The sequence below is a fragment of the Astatotilapia calliptera genome, chromosome 7 (assembly GCF_964374335.1).
Source record: "Astatotilapia calliptera chromosome 7, fAstCal68.1, whole genome shotgun sequence".
Classification (NCBI taxonomy): domain Eukaryota; kingdom Metazoa; phylum Chordata; class Actinopteri; order Cichliformes; family Cichlidae; genus Astatotilapia; species Astatotilapia calliptera.
In genome coordinates, this window is record NC_137428.1 from 34,329,255 (window position 1) to 34,335,220 (window position 5,966).

General features: G+C 40.5%; 1 long non-coding RNA gene across 1 annotated transcript; it reads left to right on the forward strand.

Annotated features, from left to right (window-relative positions):
- Nucleotides 1-4,349: 4,349 nt before the first annotated feature.
- On the forward strand, nucleotides 4,350-5,294 carry LOC145430082 (uncharacterized). The gene is made up of 2 exons (XR_013910489.1): nucleotides 4,350-4,488; nucleotides 4,948-5,294. It is a non-coding gene; the product is annotated as an uncharacterized LOC145430082 (long non-coding RNA).
- The last annotated feature ends 672 nt before the right edge of the window (nucleotides 5,295-5,966 follow it).

A 5,966-nucleotide genomic window follows, 5' to 3' on the forward strand; every position in this document is an offset into this window, starting at 1 on the left:
CCCCACGCTGTAACGGCTGGAACAGGCCAGCAGCAAGACAGGGAGGAGTGCAGAGGCTCTCAAGCCAGATACCACCAAGAGCTGGTTGGATATCCAGTGGATGATGGCCCCCCTAGAGGAAAAAAGGGACGGCAGAAAGACTAAAAAATCTTCACTTCACCACAGCACACAACAGATTGTCAGTCAGAGTCTTGTGTGTCTTCTATCCCCTCCTCTTTATCATGAAACAATGAGCTACAATAGCGTCTACTGGGATAGGACACTAGGACATTAGGAAACGTACATGCAGGCGTTACTAACCGCATCATTAAAGCCTTTCTTCTGTTCATGTCATCCAGTATGTAAGCACTTTATAGAGTCATAGTTAATGATTATGATACAGCTCTGCTTTATCTGCTCCACCAAGGCAAAATGTCTACCATAAAGGAGAAAGTGATCATCTGTTTTATCTCTGTTTCCAGTATATATCTTCCTGTAATGGAAGCATGCAGTGTAACCAACAGTTTGATCATTTATACTGTATAGTTGCAGAACACCTATGCATGTAATTAAAAAATAAATAAATAAAACTGCTGCTACTGATGACTGTTAAAATCTTGTGTTAAGCCTTGGACTCGCTTAAAAAGTAAAAGAAGACAAACAAGAATCAAAGTAAACACAGTGTCACTATAGACACACACATATTTACGTTGGTAAACACAGAAAACTGTCGAGCCTGCTCTCTTCTCTGAGGGGGTGACAGTCAGTTTGCATTTTTGGGAGGGGCAGAGACCACTCCTCTTTGCCTCTGGCAACTGTGGTTCTGTCTTTCTGAACAACTGCATGTTCATCAACTGTTAAAATATCAGATTTTATATGATTGTTAATGCTGTGCAAAAAATAATGTTCCTTCAGTCAGACTGAGAGGATTCAAAAAGATGGTTACTTGTGTTAGCTTTAATGTTGTCTAGCAAGACACCGCCATCGTGAGGCCAAAAGTAGTACAGCAGCCATCTATTTTTCTATTTTCCACTACTATATACTCAGTGGCCAGACTGATTCATTCTGATAGGAAGGCAACAGTTACCCAAAGAACTACTAGTTACAACCAGGGTCAGCAGAAGAGCAAACCTAAACACAAAACACCAGACGGGCCACAGCAGCAGAAGACCACACAGTGTCACTCCTGTCAGCTAAGAAGGAATCTGAAGCTACAGTTTGCACGAGCTCACCAAAACCAGACCATAGAAGATTGTAAAAATCAAAAATCAAATCATTTGCAAACTGGTTTCCTAAACATTAAAATGGCTTCCACAGTCACCAGATCTTAAGCCAAAAGTGCACCTTGGGGATGGAACAGGATTAGAGTTAGGAGCAAGATTAGGCAAAAAGGATCCAGCTGCTATTAACAAGATGTGTAACAGGTGTCAGATGAATGTAAATTTTTCTGGGACAAATGTTTTCTTCCCTGTTATGCAACCATAATTTATAATCACTTAGTTTTTGCACATTTCAAACTGCATATCATAATGGGCTAATGGAGTTGTACTTTATCTCTTCTGCCAGGTAAAAAAAAAAGTCCACTGTGAAAGAAACCTCAGAACTACAGGAAGAAGTCGTAATCAGTTTTATCTCTGTGTCTTCCAGTAGCTGACCTTTCCCTGTGCTCTCTCTGTCATGGTAGCTCTCGGTGACTTTCTGTAGCCTGCATTCACCTCTTCTATTTTATTCTTTAAAGTAAAAATATTTAACTAAAATGTCACAAAGTAATTTACCAAATTGGAAAAATAAATCATCTTGTGCTTTATCACAAATGAACATTATAGGAAAAAGTAAAAGTAAGATGATCCTATGAAAAGTCTTAAAAAACATTGACTCCCCTAAAGGTATGACAAAAAGAAGAAAAACAAGAATCTATGTAAACAGAGTGTCACAGCAGATATTTATATATATATATGCCTATATAAGTCAGCAAATACTGTCATCCCCTCGGAGTAGAAAGCAGTCTCAACAGTGTGCAGTTTGTGGGGTACGGGACAGAAAGACAGTGACGGCAGTGAATCTCTCAGTCAAATCAAAGATACATTTAGTGACTGCATAAGTGCCCAGCGTTTAATACAATTTAAAAATACATAGACTTTACATTATGTTAAAGCAACCAAGAAGATCTGCACATCACCATCATGAGGCTAAAAGTTGTACAGGAAGGTGCATTTTTTTAACAGTACCTATAAAAAAATAAAGTGAGCATAAGAACCTACAGTCAAGTATTTTCTAGTATTATTCTTTCTGCACAGTGAATGAAAAGGAAATATTTAAAAAAAAAATCCCCAATAAGGGATAAACCAAAAAACATATTACATGTTAACAGCATATATATAGTGTCACGATCCTGGGTCTTAGGACCCAGTGTTTTGAGTTCTAGTTCATTTTGATGTTTATAGTATGTTTAGCTCATTAGGCCTCCTATGTTCATTTGCTTATTAGTTCCCCCTTGTGTTTCAACCCATGTTAAGTCTCCCCTGCCCTTCATGTCTCTCTGTGCCCCCTCTGTTCTGTTTATTGTGTGTCTTTGCATGTTTGAGTTTCTTGTTTTCTGTCACCCTGCATTGTGCATTATGTTCTCATGGTTGGTCTTTTGTTACTCCCTCTAGTCTAGTCTCTTGTGTTCAAAGCTGAGTATTTCCCTCTGTGTATTTTGGTTCTTAGACCTCTGCCTTATGGTTTGTCTCTGTTTCTTAGTTGCTGTCTCCACTGTGTCTAGTTCGCGTCTCTGTGTGATACTTCCTGTTTTACTTTGAAGGTCCATGCCTCATGTGAGTGTTTCTAGTTTTGCGTCTCTGTCTCGTCCAGTCCTGATTTCTCCCAGCTGTGCCCTCCTTCTGTGTCTCATTCCCTCGTTATCCCTCTGTGTATTTAAGCCCTGTGTTTCTCTTTGTCAGTGTCGTAGTCTCCATCATAGCTGTGTGATTTTTCCCTGTGGCTCCTTGTGCTTTAGTTTTCCCAGTTTAGTTTATTTTGTATTGTTTTTCGTGTCCCACTCCACGCCAGCAATAAAGCTGTGTTTTTTGAGTTTAACTTTTGTCTCTGTGAGTTTGCGTTTGGGTCCTCTCCTGCCTGCCACACAGCCGAAACATGACATATAGTCTATAGTATGTATAGTATATTATGTATAACATACAGAGACCAATTATTAATGCTAAACTAAAGGGGAACCAAAATACATGAGTGAATCCAGCTCTCGGGAGCCTGAAGCATTGCTCCATTCTGGCTGCCTTTTGTACTTTGTTTTTACTGTGATGTAAAGTACTATATTCTACCAAAACATATAAATGTATTTTAACAAAGAAAGCGAAAAAGAAAGATGGAAAACTCTGAAAAAAAGAAAGTTGTATTTGTTTCTCACAAAACATGACATTCTTTTGTCATGTTTTGTGAGAAAAGCAAGAATTAAAGTACATACGGCGTCACATTAGACAGTCGTTGGGTACACTATCTGGAACAACCCTGACATATTACAAAACAATAATATGATAAACTTTTCAGATTGGAGTGGCAAAGGAATCAAATATTTAGAACATATACTAGAAGGAACAGAATTTATTTCATTTGACGGACTAGTTACACAATATGGGATCAACAAGAAAAGATTTTTAGAATATCAACCAATTAAATCCATAGTAAAAAAGAAATTTAAACCGGGTCAAGTTGAACTACAAACACCACCAAGTGTGGTTCAATTTCTTACTCTTAAAACCCCCAAATTACTATCCAAAATATACAGAATGTTTTCTAAATCACTTCCTATTGCAAAATGGGAAGCGGATTTATCAGTTAACTTAGACCTAAACTTCTGGTCTCAGATTTGCTTAAAAACCTTTCATCTAATCAGAAATCCCAGTCTTCAATTAATTCAATACAAAATATTACATAGAGTGCACTATACAGGTCATCGGATGTTCAAGATGGGCTTTACGTCTACCAACAACTGCTCACACTGCCAAACCAATTCACCGGACAATTATATCCACGCTCTTTGGTTCTGTCCACCAGTTCAGAAGTTTTGGCGCGAGATATGTGAAGACTTATCAAAGTGTCTGAAATGTAACATTCCAACTTCCCCCTTAGTGTGTTTGTTGGGCAGCTTAGATAATGTCACTTCAGAAAAGAATATAGCCCATATGGTTTTCACTGCCCTATGCATAGCCAAGAAAACAGTCCTCATGAACTGGAAAAATAAAAACAATCTTAATTCTAACCAATATAGAAATTATCTATTAGATTATGTAACCCATATCAACTACTGCCTGTCACATGACCCACGTCAGCTGATTTGAGGTCCCTCTTCTGATTGGCTCCTTTCACGTCGCGGCAACTCTGAAAACCGGCTGTGGAGGGATACTTCCGGGTTCGACTCCTGCTGTGGCTGTGAGCTTATGGCATTTAGAGCGGTATTGGAAAACAAAGCGTTTTCTCTCCTCAATTCATCTTTAAACTTTAAACTCAGCGGTAAGTGTCCTTAATATCTTACAACCTTTGGTTGTCAGTAACCAGCCGATCGTTTTCGCGATTAAAAAATGACTGTGCGGCGGCGTTCCCACCGCGAGCAGAACTTCGGTTCAAAAACCGCTGTTTTTGAACACTTCTGTTTACTTAAGCATTTTTATGGGCTTACTTTGAAACAAAGTGCGATTGAATGATTATTGTTATGTGTTGCCTTGAATTCGGCTATGCTGTCTGTTAGACAGTGGTTTTTCTTTATTGTTGTTTTTGTATTGTTTGTAGCGAACGCTACTGGAATGTATAGATTAAGCTACGTAGCCAAGATGATTAATGATTTAACTGTTGTACATTGATTGATGATGATTTATGATTTGCATTGTTACCTAGACTTGCAGAAGAATATATTTGTTTACCGGTACACTGAATCGAACTTGATGTGCTAATGGACATTTTTCTGACCTACAGGTCAGGTTTTTTTTCCCCTTTGAATTGATCTTCTTCATATTGAAGTGGCGAGCCGGTGGGACCATTCTTTGTTTTCCCCTCTTTTCCCCCACTTAGCCGTCTTTGGATTACGGACATATTTCCCATTGTATGAAGCTGGACCCTAAGGAGGAATACCTTAAAAGTGAACTTTAAAAAGAAAAGGACCAAAAAAAAAAAAAAGGGACTCTTAGCAAAAGGACTCTTGCACAGAAAAATCACAGCATTGATTTATTATTTAATTGTGGACATTTACATTGTGTGTTGTGTTAATTATTTTGTTCCATTTCCCCTTTCCCCTATTTATTCAATATATTTTTGGTACAAGACATTGCAGTTTTTGGTCTCATCATTCACACCATCTAGGCTCCATAAAGAACTATTTCTTCTGCGCGTCAGTCAGTAAATTCATCCATTGACATAAACTAGTCCTTTAATAACTTAGCGTTACAATTACATTAGTCTTGATACAGCCTCTGCCACCACATCAGATCAATTGCTCTGGGCTCCTTTGATCAGCTTCATCACCTAGTGGGGGTGGGGGGGTCATAGTTTGGTCCCGCCTTCACTGTTGTGATTGGTGTGGGGGTAGGGACAGGCTTAGGGCGTCGGGGGGTTCCCCGGAGGAATCTTTCTTGGGGGGCTCAACCCGGGGTAGCGGTCATGTCCAATTAGGGGCTCTGTTGGCTCTCAGGTGACTGTTTCCTCGTGGCTGCGTGCAGCGGGGCTAGGGGAGGGTCTGTGCTGACGGACATGGGTTACTGACCTGGTAGCCTGGCTGCCCCTGGGTGGGTCCGGGATGGGCGTGAGGTTCTGGGGGTGCTCCGTCTCTGGGCTGGGGCCCTGGCCGGGCCTCGGGGGCTTGGGTCCTGGTTGGTGTGCTGCCGGGGTTGTGGGTGCATGGGGGCCCATCCCTGGCGCAGGGTGCCGCCGGTGCGTCGAGCCACCTGGGGGGCTCTTCAACTGGTGGGGGAGGTTGTCACATCTTTCTTCTCTTCAGG